Source organism: Panthera leo, chromosome F2 (genome assembly GCF_018350215.1).
Source record: "Panthera leo isolate Ple1 chromosome F2, P.leo_Ple1_pat1.1, whole genome shotgun sequence".
Classification (NCBI taxonomy): domain Eukaryota; kingdom Metazoa; phylum Chordata; class Mammalia; order Carnivora; family Felidae; genus Panthera; species Panthera leo.
The window spans coordinates 2,821,851-2,835,890 of NC_056695.1; the positions used below are offsets into that span (position 1 = coordinate 2,821,851).

General features: G+C 41.0%; 1 long non-coding RNA gene across 1 annotated transcript; it reads left to right on the forward strand.

The window, feature by feature from the left end:
- The first annotated feature begins 4,891 nt into the window (after positions 1-4,891).
- Positions 4,892-13,137, forward strand: LOC122211122. The gene is made up of 3 exons (XR_006198510.1): positions 4,892-5,007; positions 5,365-5,529; positions 13,052-13,137. It is a non-coding gene; the product is annotated as an uncharacterized LOC122211122 (long non-coding RNA).
- The last annotated feature ends 903 nt before the right edge of the window (positions 13,138-14,040 follow it).

Sequence of the window (14,040 nt, forward strand, 5' to 3'; positions counted from 1 at the left end):
GCCCAGGTTCTCACCTGACTCGCTTGTAGCTCTCTCGCTGACATGACACCTTTCTTCTCATCTGTCTTCTCAGCCACAGCTGAAACTGAGCAGCCCTGAGGCTCTTGCGTTCTCTTGGCAATCGCCATCCCTTCCGGAACTCCCTTTTCTGAGGTAATAGATGTCTACTTTCCATGCCTTTTTAAAACAAATGTTTCAGAAATTTACATTCTTATTTAAAAAAAAAAAAAACCTAAGTGCACATTGCTGTGGACGTCTGGAAGACAGGAGTCACGTGGATGCACCCATTCCAGGCCACCAACAATCACACCGTCAGTCCATATATTCTGATCTCAGGAGGGCTATAAGTCACGAGCAGCAGTGACAACGGCTGCTTTTGTATCTAGAATCATCTTGGTGCTACATGCCCGGTTACTGTCCCCAGCTTGCTCCCGAACTGAAATTAAACACATCTGTTCTTGGATGATTTGTGTCCCCACAGAATTCCGATGTTGAAGCCTTAACCCCCAGTACCTGAGAATGTGACCATATTTGGAGACGGGGTCTTTGAAAAGGTAATGAATTTAAAATGAGGTCATTAGAGGGGGCCATGATCTGCTATGACCGGTGTCCTTCTGAGAAGAGAAATGAGGACACAGATTCGTGCAGAAGGAAAAACATCTGAGGACACAGGTAGAAATGACCATCTAAAGCCAAAGAGAGGGGCCTCAGAAAATAAACCCTACTAACACCTTGATCTTGGACTTGTTTTTTTTTTTAAGTTTACTTATTTATTTTGAGGGTGGGGAGGTACAGAGAGAGAGAGGGAGAAGGAAAATCCCAAGCAGGCTCCACACTGACAGTGGGGCTCAAACTCACAAACCGTGAGATCCTGAGCTAAGCCAAAATCAAGAGTCAGCGGCTCAACGGACTGAGCCACCCAGGCGCCCCTTGATCTTGGACTTCTGACCTTCAGAACCATGAGGAAATAAATTTCTGTTGCTTAAGCCACCCAGTCTGTGGTACTTTATTATGGGGATCCTAGCACATAATATAGTCTCTCGGTGGCTAAACAGGGCCCAGCCTTGCAGCTCAGATTTGCAGAGGTCCCAGATACGATCCCACTTTACTTGCTCCTTAAGTGTCCTGGGGCCATCTTACTGCAAATGGACTATTTGCTCTGTTTATTTGTGGCTCTACTTGAGATCCGTTGATGACCAGTTAACAACGCAAATGTTACAGAGCCTGTCACATAAATTTGAACATTCGTATTTTCATATCTTAGTTTTGCCTTCAAAATTTTCCCAAATTAAATCATTCAATCAATATCCTAGAAATTCACGTCGTAGCCTTTAAAGCACATTTTACGGGCATAAATCTCCCCAGGCCAGTGTAAAATACCCCAAACGAATCTCTTTCCCCGTAATATTTTCACTTCTATATCAAACTTTACTTTTTCTAATATCATCTCAAGGCTTTTTTTTCCCCTTTTACAACCAGACATTGCTTCTTATTTTTGCTTGCAATTCAGTATCACATGCTCTGCTTTTTGCTGAGCTGGCCCAAGGTTTGTATTGATTCCCTTTAGGGTTTCCTTGGAATTTAATCTTTCAACTTTGGACTTCTATTACCACACTTTCCCCCATTATTATGAATAATGTTCCTGTCTACCTGTGATCTTTCTCCAGTGACTTCAATTCAGGGGGAAATTGGTAGAAGTTAATGCTTCCCATTAATTTCTCAGAATCTCTCCACCTGCTCCCATCTTCCTATGAAAGAATTCAGAGTAAAATGTTTTTAATTTTCTTCTAGCAAAATACCTAAGTATTTATTTGGCATTAACTATGATTCCAGCACTGTGATAAATGCTATGATAGGTATGATTGTTCCCTATTTTCCAGATGAGGAAACCAAGACTTAGAAATTGAATACTTTTTCAAAGTTCATACAAATATTAAGGGTTGGAAATAATATGCAAACCCAGGTCTGTCTGATTTTACAACTAAGCTTAAAACACCTGTATGGATTCCTTTTTAAAGATTCTTAATCTTGGAGTCTGTATACTCTAAAAATTAGATATATTGTTCTTTCTTAGAGAACTTTTTCCTTATAAGATAAATCCATAGTAATCTGTACAAAATTTGAGTAAAAACATAAAAGAAAATTGACATAAAAAGGCACCTTTACGCTCACAACCTAAAAATATTCAGTTGAATATTTTATGTACATCTCATTAGACATCTCTCTCTGTCCCCCTCACTCCTTAATTTAGGGAGGAACTGAGATTCTGGTAGATATTTTATATGAATGCATCATACTTGATATCAAATTTGTTTACTCTTTCCGTTTAACATTTTAACATAAGCATTTCCCATTTTTATATAAACATTTAAAAACTATTCATGATGACTGCATGATATTCAACTAAATAGATAAACTGAAATATAATTTAAAATTCCCATATCCGGGGCACCTGGGTGGCTCAGTCAGTTAAGTGTCCAACTTCAGCTCAGGTCATGATCTCACTGTTCATGAGTTCAAGCCCCGCGTCGGGCTCTGTGCTGACAGCTCAGAGTCTGGAGCCTGCTTCGGATTCTGTGTCTCCCTTTCTCTCTGCCCCTCCTATGCTCGTGCTCTGTCTGTCTCTTTCTCTCAAAAATAAATAAAAATTTAAAAAAAATTTTTCTTAAATTCCCACATCCTATGCTGGATACAATTCTTGTTTTTGTACATTAGAAGATTCCTGTTCTCCTTATAAATAATGAATTCAGTGAGTATCCTTAAAGTAGACTCTAAGTTTTCTAATAGGTTTTGGTTTGCAGAAAAGTCAAGAGGACACTCCAGAGAGTTTTCACACATTCCACATCCAGTTTCCCTCATTATGCAAATCTTACATTAACAAGTTACGTTTGTCACCATCAGTGTGCCGACATTGAAACGTTACGGTCTACACTTTATTCGATTTGGTTGGTTTGCACAGGATTTCTTTTTTTGGCCGAGGATCCCATCTAAGATACTGCATTACAGTTAGTAGCTCTTTGTGTTGCCTCTGATACTAACACGTTACCTGCTTCTGGCAGTTTTGAGGAGAGTTGGCCAGGTCTTTCCTAGAATGCTCCTCGGTTGAGATTTATCTGCTTTTCCTATTATCAGACTGAGGTTACACATTTCGGGGCTGAAGACCATTCTTATCACATCCTTCCAGACAACATACCGTCAACACGACTTCTCCCTGTTGATGTTGACCCTATTCGCTGGCTGAGGTAGTGTTTGCCAGGTTTCTCCACCGTCAAGTTTTTCTATTTTTCTCCTTTCCATACTGTACACGTGGGAAGGAAGTCACTGTGTGCAGCCCACACTTATGGATGGGGACGTATGGGGCACCTGGGTGGCTCAGGAGGTTAAGCGTCCGACTCTTGATTTCAGCTGAAGTAATGATCTCACGGTTCATGAGATCAAGCCCCACACTGGTCTCTGTGCTGACAGAGTGGAACCTGCTTGAGATTCTCTCTCCCTCTCTCTCTGCCTCTCCCCCGCTCATGCACATGCCCCCCCCTTTCCTTCAAAACAAATAAACATTAAAAAATAAAAATTAATAAAAAGGATGGGGAGTTATGGGGCACCTAGATAGCTCAGTCGGTTAAGTATTAGACTCTTGATTGTGGCTCAGGTCACGACCTCATGGTTTGTGAGATAGAGCCCTGCGTCAGGGTCTGGCCTGACAGCACAGAGGCTGCTTGGGATTCACACACACACACTTTCTCTCTCTCTTTCTGTCTCTGCCCCTCACTCCCCCTCTCAAATAAACTTAAAAAAAAAAGATGGTGAGTTGTACTCAACTTTCTTGAGGACAGAATATCTACATAAATTATTTGGAATTACATGGGGCGCCTGGATGGCTCAGTCGGTTAGGCTTCCGACTTCCGCTCAGGTCATGATCTCAGAGTTTGTGAGTTCAAGCCCCTCATTGGGCTCTGTGCTGACAGGTCAGAGCCTGGGGCCTGCTTCAGATTCTGTGTCTCCTCCTCTCTCTGCCCCTCCCTCACTTGTGCTCTGTCTCTCTCTATCAAGAATAAATAAATGCAAAAACAAAAAATAAAAAAAAAATATTTGGAATTATACTGCACTGGAAATTTGTCTTTTCTCCCCCCCATGCATTTATTTATTCAATCATTATATAAATATGGACACATGGATATTTATTTCATAGTTTTTGTTATATCTAAGCTATTTTATGTATGTTGTTCACTCAAATCATCCCACATTTATCCATTGGGAAATCTTTCAGTTGACTCCTGTGTCTCTTTCATATACCTCCTCAGTGTGTGTGTGTGTGTGTGTGTGTGTGTGTGTGTGAACACATTCTCTGTGGCGCTAGGAGATGCTTCAGGCTCATCTTATATGTTCCCTTCAACAGAGAGTAATGTCACAAAGCAGACCATGAAGAACTCTTGGGAGTTGGGGACTTTTCTGAAAACGAAAATAACCCTGACAGCCACAGCTCTAGAAACTTTTCTGAAATGTGGCCTCTCCCCCACCTCTGATAGGTCTGAGAAGCACAAACGATGTTCACCACCTCTCTTGCATTTCCCCATTACCAAGGTTCCAGATCACTGACAACGCCTTATGAGAAAAGTATTGTGGTATGAAAATTAATAAGGGGACACACCGCTGAAGTGGACTTAGGAGCCTACAAGGGGAGGCTGGAGGGGGAGCCGTGCCATTCAATGGCAGTTGCAGACCCCAACAGAAGACTCATCAACAGGAAAGAGTCACCAACTATAGGTTCCAACTGGAAAAGATGTACACGGCATCTCCTTCAGGAAATCCACCAACCCTACAGTCTCAGCCAATGAGAAACAGGCGTCACCTGAACTTCCGCTTTTGTCCGCTAGACTTTGATTCCAAACACTCCACCCAACTTCCTCCTTCTCCATAAAATAACGTTCCTCTCCTTTGTTTGTTGGACTTGACTAAGGTTTTGCCATAGCTTGTGTGTCCTGAATTGCAATTCTCCTTCATTCTCGAGTAAGTCCATTTTTTTTCTGGGAAAATAACTGACAGTTTTATTTTTAAGCTTATCAGCGGTGACAGAAGTGTATTCTGGAGTGTTCTACTTTGGGGCGAATCAATACCCTCCTGCATGAATATGCTGCAGCAACATTTGCAATTTTCACACAGTTCCGAAGGTGCTAGCTGCAAATCTACACCTAAAAATAGGCTTTAACAGCACGTCTGTAGGCCAAGCAGGCACCGGGCTTCCCGCCTCCTCGACCGACCAACTCTTGGGCTGTTGGGTGTTTAATAGCAGGAAACCCACACTCCGTTTAGTGCCGACATGGGTACCAAATGTTACCTTTAAGTGCTCCTCTGCCTGTTTCCTAGAAAAGTGAGACTTTTGCAAAACCAGAGAAACAGAGTTTTCCGAGGGGCCCGAAAATCATGCGCTGCACCTCCGAGCAAAATGACTTTGGGATGGCACTTTGGGTTTCTCCAAACCCGCGAAAGGAGTTTGAGAAGTCGACTAACGAATGTTGAACTGAAGTAAAGGTAAACAGGACAATAACATAATTCTTGAAGATAGAAATTGTCTTACATTGACAGCAGAATGTAGGAATTTTGTCCTTCACTTTTTACCTCTCCATAATGTTCTGGAAAAGGCAAGGTTTTGGAGAATTACCCCCCTCCCCCCCCCCCCCCCCCCCCCCCGTTTCCAATGGATTGTGTCTTCCTGAGAAGTGGTACATAAGGAAAGCTGTTTCACAAATGCGTTGGCTTCTTTAAAATTCATGGTTTTTTTTTTTGTTTTGTTTTGTTTTTTTTTTTTTTATCTGTGGGAAAAGGACTTTTAACCAAAGAGTTGTTAGTATCATCAAACTCTGAAATTGGAAGCATCTTTCCAAAGTGTTTTAAACTTTAAATGTACGATAACTATGATAAAATATTATTTAAACTTTAAAGGAGAAATATAAAATAATCCATTGAGTAGAGAGTGAAAATTGTGATATGTCCCCCACTTTCAGGATCCATTTCTTTCCTTCCCTTTCTGGCTGTTAGGGGGTGGCGGGGGGACATCCGGTGTGGGGAGGCCGGGGAAAGTATGGAGGGTGCAGCCAGGCCAGCTGTGACCTTAACCCAGCTGAGGACCAGGAAGAATGGGAAAGCAGGACCCTGAAATGGTCAATATTCCCTTCCCCATCCTAGAAAATCTGCACATCAAGCGTGCCTCCTGCAGGACAAAGACGGCACCGGGAGCTGTGTCCTCCGTATCCTCAACTGCGTGCATATTATTGACATTCCCAAGGAATCCAGAAACTTCATTCTTCAAATGTTTACAAATAGAATTTTAAGCTACCTGTCCCTAAAAACGCTATGTATCCTGAAGCAATTATCGCAACTTTGGAGACGACGTGTAAAATTTATATTTTGTTTTTAGGCCGGCCGTGGAAACTGTGCGTCTCCTAAACCGTTTATGGAGGGACAGTAATGGTTAGATCAAATGATCAGCTATTTAAAGATTGCATTCTCACCTGGTATAGAAGTTTTGTGTTTACTTCACCTTCACCGTGAAATATGTTGACTGCCTTTTACCGCAGTGCCTTGACAACCACTAAGGCCACTTAGCGCAAGCTGTCACCCTGTGACACCCCAGAGCTGAGGCTGCTAATTCGCTGGCATGTTTCACTGACAGCACACACATTATTTATCAGCCGGTACAAGCGACGCACCCTCAGAGTACTGGGGAAAGTTGATGGTGCCTTTGTTGACAAGATAGATTACCCGTGCTAAGCTTGAGATTTTTAATTATGCGTGATTAAATGCAGTTCCCTTCTCTGTAATTTGCATGTTTATACCCTTTCAGAGTTAAAAGAATATGTATGTGTATATATAGCAACAGGAGAGAGAATTACTAATGCAAGCCGGAAACCCAATGGAATATATATGAGTTACACATTTAAGAGCAAACATCAGACTCCTCTGTGTAGGAAAAGCTAACAAAGTTTTTTGCATTAAAAATGACACCTTCGGTTCAAAACGTATGTGCTGCAATGACCGCGTTGTTCAAATATTAGAGTGGAAAACCAGTTTATATGTACTGGCTACTTTACAGTTCAGAATGTGGTTAGGTAGCTGCTTGCATTTCTTATGATGACTTTTCATGATAGTTCATTCGATTTTTTCAGTTACAGAATTTGTCTGCAACAATTCAACCTCCTTACTGATTCCAAAATTCTGAAGTTACACCAGAATCAGCACTTAAATTAACATATTAAATGGAATATGGTATATAGAATGGCATGAAAGGTAACCAAATGTTCAGAAAAACGAAATCTAAAATTCTGATTCTCCTCTAAACGGGGATTTTAGGTCAAGCAAACTTGCTTGGGTCTAATGCAATTTAGTGTACAGAATACCAAAGGAGAAGGCAAAATACCAAAGAGAAATGAATATTAGCCTCACACTGAACAGAAAAAAATATATATATTCCCTAAGTTTGGTTTCTGTTTTAAAAACATATGCTATGTAGCATTTCTGGTAACTTACAGAGGAAGTAATATGCAAATTACTGTCTGGCTTTGACTTCCTTGACTATGGGACTTTTGGTAACTCAGTGTCACTGCACTTGGTTTTTTACCCCCTCAATACCCAGTTTCTACTCAGCTCACAGGACCGAAGCGATTTGGGCCTCATTGTATTCATATGTGTTTACTGTATCCCAGGCTTTAAAAATTGGGTCAAGACGGAATTGGGTCACATTGGGTCACATTCCTGCGTATAAACTGAGCCTGTCCTGAGGCTCCTGGGTGGCTCAGTCGGTTAAGCGGCCGACTTCGCCTCAGATCATGATCTCCTGGTTCACAAGTTCCAGCCCCGCGAAGGGCTCTGTGCTGACAGCTCAGAGACTGGAGCCTGTTTCCGATTCTGGGTCTCCTTCTCTCTACTCATCCCCTACACACACTGTCTGTCTCTCTCGAAAAAAAATAAACATTTAAAAATGTTAAACCGCACCTGTCCTTAGGTACATTCCCACCATCAAATGAGAAGAAATGGGGGGTTTGCCGTGACTGGTGGTGGAGACCAATTTTCTTGGCTGGTAGTGCGGAAGGTAGGACTCTGATGGCAGGCATGGGACCCGAAGGCATAGCTGGAAATAGCAGTTCTCCTCTGTTTTTGCCAAAACAGGGTCTTCAAAAACAAATCAGGGCTTTTTTTAGTGAGGACATCCTATTTACCACAGTGCACATGTTATGATTAGCATATAGTACATTAGTTTCTTAATAAGACAGTTTGTGAACTTGTGGATAAGAAAAAAAAAGTACGTCTTCAGTTTCACTGATTTCCAGTTGATATTTCTCAGCTTCTTCAATTACGAATGTAGGTAAAAAACCAAAGTAGCTTTGGACATACCAATAGAACCCAAAGCCATTTTTTTTTTATCATGTAGGTAATGTTATTTTTTTATTTTTTTTATTTTTTTTCAATATATGAAGTTTATTGTCAAATTGGTTTCCATACAACACCCAGTGCTCATCCCAAAAGGTGCCCTCCTCAATACCCATCGCCCACCCTCCCCTCCCTCCCACCCCCCCATCAACCCTCAGTTTGTTCTCAGTTTTTAAGAGTCTCTTATGCTTTGGCTCTCTTCCACTCTAACCTCCCCAAAGCCATTTTAAATGTTGTAATATTTGTATACAATTGTTGCAGGTTACCCAAAATATTGTTTTGCTCATCACTGTAATCATGGTATTTATTGAATTTAAGTGGCCTTTATGAAGTCGTGGAATTTATTAGTCCCACTGTTAGAACTTAATGTGATCAATATAATTCATAGTTACATTTCGATATAATATGTTTTCTTTGCGATTGCACGTATTTCCTTTTATCTACTTCTATTATATACGTACATTTTGCCAAAGAAGAATAGGGCAGAGTAGAAGAACTTTTATCGTGACGGTTTTCAGCCGCAGGGTAGAAACTAGAGGCTGTTGAAAGCACCCTTTCCCACTTCAGTTTCCTGAAACCTTGAGACCCCTTAGGAGATAATCCTAGAGGAAAAATAGTAAGGATGGAGATAGGATGGGGAAAAGAGGCTCTACGACAGCAAGGACCATGCTTTGCTAGATGATGTCCTGCGGGGGGCTGGCAGGTCCCCTGACAGCTCTGGCTCAAGATGAGGTTTATCCAGAAAACTTGTACCCAGGATACATAAAGATGACTAATCCAGCTTGACATGGGAGAGTGCAGCCCCTAACTTCAAAGGAATGTGTGGACCTGGCCAGAAGCACTGTCAGTGGTGACCTGGATGGATTAGAGCCCATACCCTTGTTTTCTGTGCAACTAAAAAAACCAAACCGAAACAAAACAAAACAAAAACCCCAACACCCACTCAGATAACTGCGCAACCTTGAGGAAAGACTTGTAGTTTATAAAGGATTGTAATTGGATTTACTGCCATTGCAGCAAAATGCTGGCCTGAAATCAGTTTATTTTGATCTTAAGAAAAATGAATAGATATTTTATCTACATTCAAGTTTGTAAAGAATCGACCACATTGATTGCATTATTATTATACTTACTTTCTAATAACATTAACATTTATTATTATTATTATTATTATTATTATTATTATTTTGTGAGTATAGTAAATATTATTTCAAGTCCTGACATTTGGGAAGAATGTTGAAGCTTAATTTTTATAGGCTTTGAAATCTGTACTCTGATTTGGAAGATAAGTTTTGGAGATAAGTTCATGGCAGACGAGGCATTTTATAGGTAATCATAATGACCTTTAAACATGATTTTATGAGGTGGCTCAGCCGATTAAGGGTCCGCCTCTTGATTTCTGCTCAGGTCAGATCTCACGGCTCATGGGTTCGAGCCCCACGTTGGGCTCTGCGCTGAGTGCAGGGGTGGTTGGGATTCTCTCCCTCCCTCTCTCTCTGTCCTTCCACTGCTCACTCACACTTGCCCGCTCTCTCTCAAAATAAATAAATAAACTTTGACCATGATTTTATGAGTATCGACTTTAATCCTTCATTAACACATAATTGTGTGTGCTATAGAACATACTGGACATTGTTTGAGGCGACAAAATCCCAGCCATGGACAAGGGGTAGTTTGAGTTCATAGTCTAACGGGAGGACGATAGCTGAATAATCACCACCTTTAGCTAACAGTAAGTCCTGGGAAGGCAGAGGATGGGAGCATAGGACAGACCTTGGTGAGTGGTGAGTGGGTTCCGGTCGTTGGGCAGTGGGGGGAGGCTGTCTGAGGAACTGACATTTGTTCCAGGACACGAATGCTGAGAAGGGACTAATCACAAGGAAGAGCTCCAGGCTCAGACACTGGAAGATGCAGAGGCTTCTGGGTATTAAGAGAGCAGTGCAGGGATGGAGAATGTGTTTCTGAATGTACTGGACAAGAACAAGGAGAATAAAGGCACAAGCAACCATCGCAAGGGTTTGGCCTTTTCCATGTGAGAAGATCGCTTTGGATGCCGTTTTGAGACTGGAGTGAACAGTAGGTGTTCAAGATGACAGAGGCTTGGGCCATGGTAATGACAAAGAGATAAAGGGTGGACAATTAGAGATATATTTTCTAGGTTGCTCTAACAGGGCTTGTTGGAGAAAGGAATTCGGGAGACGGAGTAATTGTACAATTTACTACCCAAACCATAATGCTTTTGAAAGTAAAAGGAAGTGATTAGTAGTAAGCCAGGACAAGAGATGTAAACCGAGACTGTCCTGAATAAATCAGGACATCTATTTAGCCCAGATTTAAGGAAGAAGCGTCACCAAGACTGGGACTGAGGTTTTGGCGTCAGGGGCAATGCAGAAGTGGTGTGCTTATTGGGAAAAATAGCAAAACCTGTAGCAGAACAAATTTGGGAGAGAAAGTCAGCTGGTCCCTATTAGATGTTAAATCTTAAAAAAAAAAAAAAAAGAAAACAAAAACTTAATTTGTTTTCCTAATCACTGGAATCTAAGGAGTTACAAGTTAAAATGCCCCTCAAAGTACCATGTGGAGTTTTGCTATAATTTTGTTCAATAATTTCCATAACAAGTAGGCTACACTTCATAATGTTATATCCCAAATTTGCTGGGGGAAAAAAAATCAGTGAACCAATTTATTTCATTAGAGGTTTTGTTAAAAAAAAACAAAAAAACTGATGTTAGCATCAAATGTTAGCATCAAATATGTCAAATTGTTTCCCTTACGCTACTCTATCCCTTTGTAATTTGTTTACATAGGTCTGGGCTCATCATTTCAAAATCAGAATAATAAGAGCAGAGCATAATGACTCTCGAGATTGAATTCTTTTGAGACTCTGATGATATTTGTAAACCCTTTCAATAGTAACACTTATCGTTTGAAGATAATTGGGCACATCCACTCTGCAAGAGATGAGCGCAGAATTGAGAAAAATGTACCCAATCAAGAAAAAAAATATTTATTTTTTGCTTAATACACTCTACTATAAATTGGGCCCATAAATTCTAGATCCAGACTGCATTATGTCATGTGGCAATGGTTTGCAAACCCGGGCTTCACACCCCAGGGATATACGAAGTGATTATTGGTTACGGGAAATAGACGTATATTCCTCCTACCTAATCTGTAAACATTTGGTTATTAGCAAAATATACTGGCACAGTAGTACAAGTTTACAGTACCAGTACCAGTTTGTAAGATGGAAAAATACAAAATCAGTGTTCAGGAAACATTTTATTGATACAGCTCTCAGAAATGCATGGGGGAGGGGTATTGTCATATGGTCCCAATGACAGCAGGACATAGTTTCACCCACCCGGACTTTTTTACCTGACGGGTGGGCTCTGAGTCTGGCCAGACTTGACATTTGTCTGGGCTCACACCCACCCTGAACACCTCTAGGTTGTTGAGTGGTTCCTGCTCACCTCAGGAAAAGTCCCAAAATGACTGGCCAAGAATTTGTCACACGACCTCAAGCAAATCACCTTTTCTATCTCAGTCTCCTTATCTGTGAAACCAGAAATGTGGAATTAATACCTTGCCGAATTAAAGCATGAATGAATAAACGAAGACCTTACGATGGAAAGTTGTACTTAGGTTCTCTCTAGGAGGGAGAATTCTTCCTCTAGCCTCAAGGTCTTTTAGATAGACTAAGATTTTAAAATGACACGAGGCAGATTAAGAGGAGAAAGATACCCGTTTTGTCACAGGCAGACAAGCCCAACAGTGAAATGGAGACCTGAAGAAATGACCAAGCTGGCAGTCGTTCTCCATTTTAGACAAGGACACAACAAATTTCTGAAGAGCTGACAGGACAAAGAAAACAGATATTTGGGAGCTTTAATTTGTAAAGAATTATAAGCAGAATTTGGACTGGGGTAGTAGATGAGGAAAAAAGTGACAAGTTGTGTTTTTACAGTTTCCTCAGCCATAATCCTTCCTCTGGTGATACAAAGATGTCTTACTTTTTGTTTTAACGTTTATTTATTTTTGAGAGAGGGTGAGCAGGGGAGGGGCAGAGAGAGAGGGAGTCACAGAACCCAAAGCAGGCTCCAGGTTCTGAACTGTCAGCACAGAGCCCGACGCGGGGCTGGAACTCATGAACCATGAGATCATGACCTGAGCTGAAGTCGGACGCTCACCCGACTGAGCAACCCAGGTGCCCCAAGGATGTCTTACTTCTTAGGACAGGATGAGTATTTTTCATAAGGAAGTTTGTTTTCTGCTTTCAGGGGGCAGAGGAGAGTCTGAGGATTATTGCACCAGCTCTTTAAGTAACTTTCATTTCAAATAATCAATATGCCAAAGCAGCGCATTCTGGGGCAGCCCGTCCTTGGCCTGGCGCTCTCTTCTTCAGATACTCATCTCTAACGCTCTGAAGTAGGAGGAGGAAATCTTAATCTCATCTATAAAGTTACCACCACCTACCATTGGACGTTTCAGACTTTCTTTGCCAATATGTCTACGCATCGCACATGTTTTGACAGTAAATAATAAATGATACCATTAAAAATAGGGCAATAGAGAACAAGTAAATCATCATAGGCCACAATGTGGTAAAATTATTTTCTCTTTCCAGGATTTATGGGACAGAGGCGGCAAAGATAAAGTTAACTGATTCGTTAGTTCACTTTCATGGAGAGAATAATTTTTCTAAAACGCTGGAAAATTTTACTCAATGGATTTTCAGTTTAATGTTGGAGAAATGTCAGGAACTATGTATTTGCATACCGTCTGGGATTCCCCCTAAATTAAAGGATTTTGGAAAATAATTATAAATGTAATGTATGCAACCTTGTCTTGTCTTCTGGCATCGAAACTAATAAATCAAGTACACGAATAAAGCCCCGGAAGCATAAATTTTAAGAGAGTAGAGTAAGCCTTCACAAACACAATAATGTCTACCAAAAATGTATCTACAAGACGTGGTTGCAGCTACATTTCCATAACATAATTTATGAAATCATAATGAAGTACTTACTTCATCATATGATTATAAACTAACTAAAGAGGCATTACTCAATTTTATGGAAAATAAAGTGATTTAGATGAACTTCAATTTTCATCAAATGTCATAACTTTTTCTATGATCTATGAAAAATGCCACATTCCCGTCTCTGTGATTTGTTAAAAATGCCATCTTCCTGTCTCCAGTCGATTTGCACGTCTATATTTCATTGGCAAGCATCATCGTTTGAAACATATCTCAAAGGACTACTTTCCCTTGAAAACTCTCTTCCTGACATTTACTATCGAATACTTACCACAGGTACCTAATACCTGATAAATCAGCGTGGTTCCAGATGGCATCTCCGAAACAACTAATGGAGGTAAACCTCGCAAAATGTGTGCAGTCGCTGTGCTTTCCCCTACCTCCCCATAAATGGCAACAACAGCAGCGGCATCCCCGAAAGCTCTCTAGGTCACCAGGAGTGAGGGCACCGGGCGCTGTAATAACTTTGCGGACTTGTAACATGGGTTACAGCACAGGGTGGTTAACTTACAGACCATTGTGGAGGAAATGTTGAGAAATGCTGAGAAAGCTTAAAGTAAGTTCACCCTGATGAG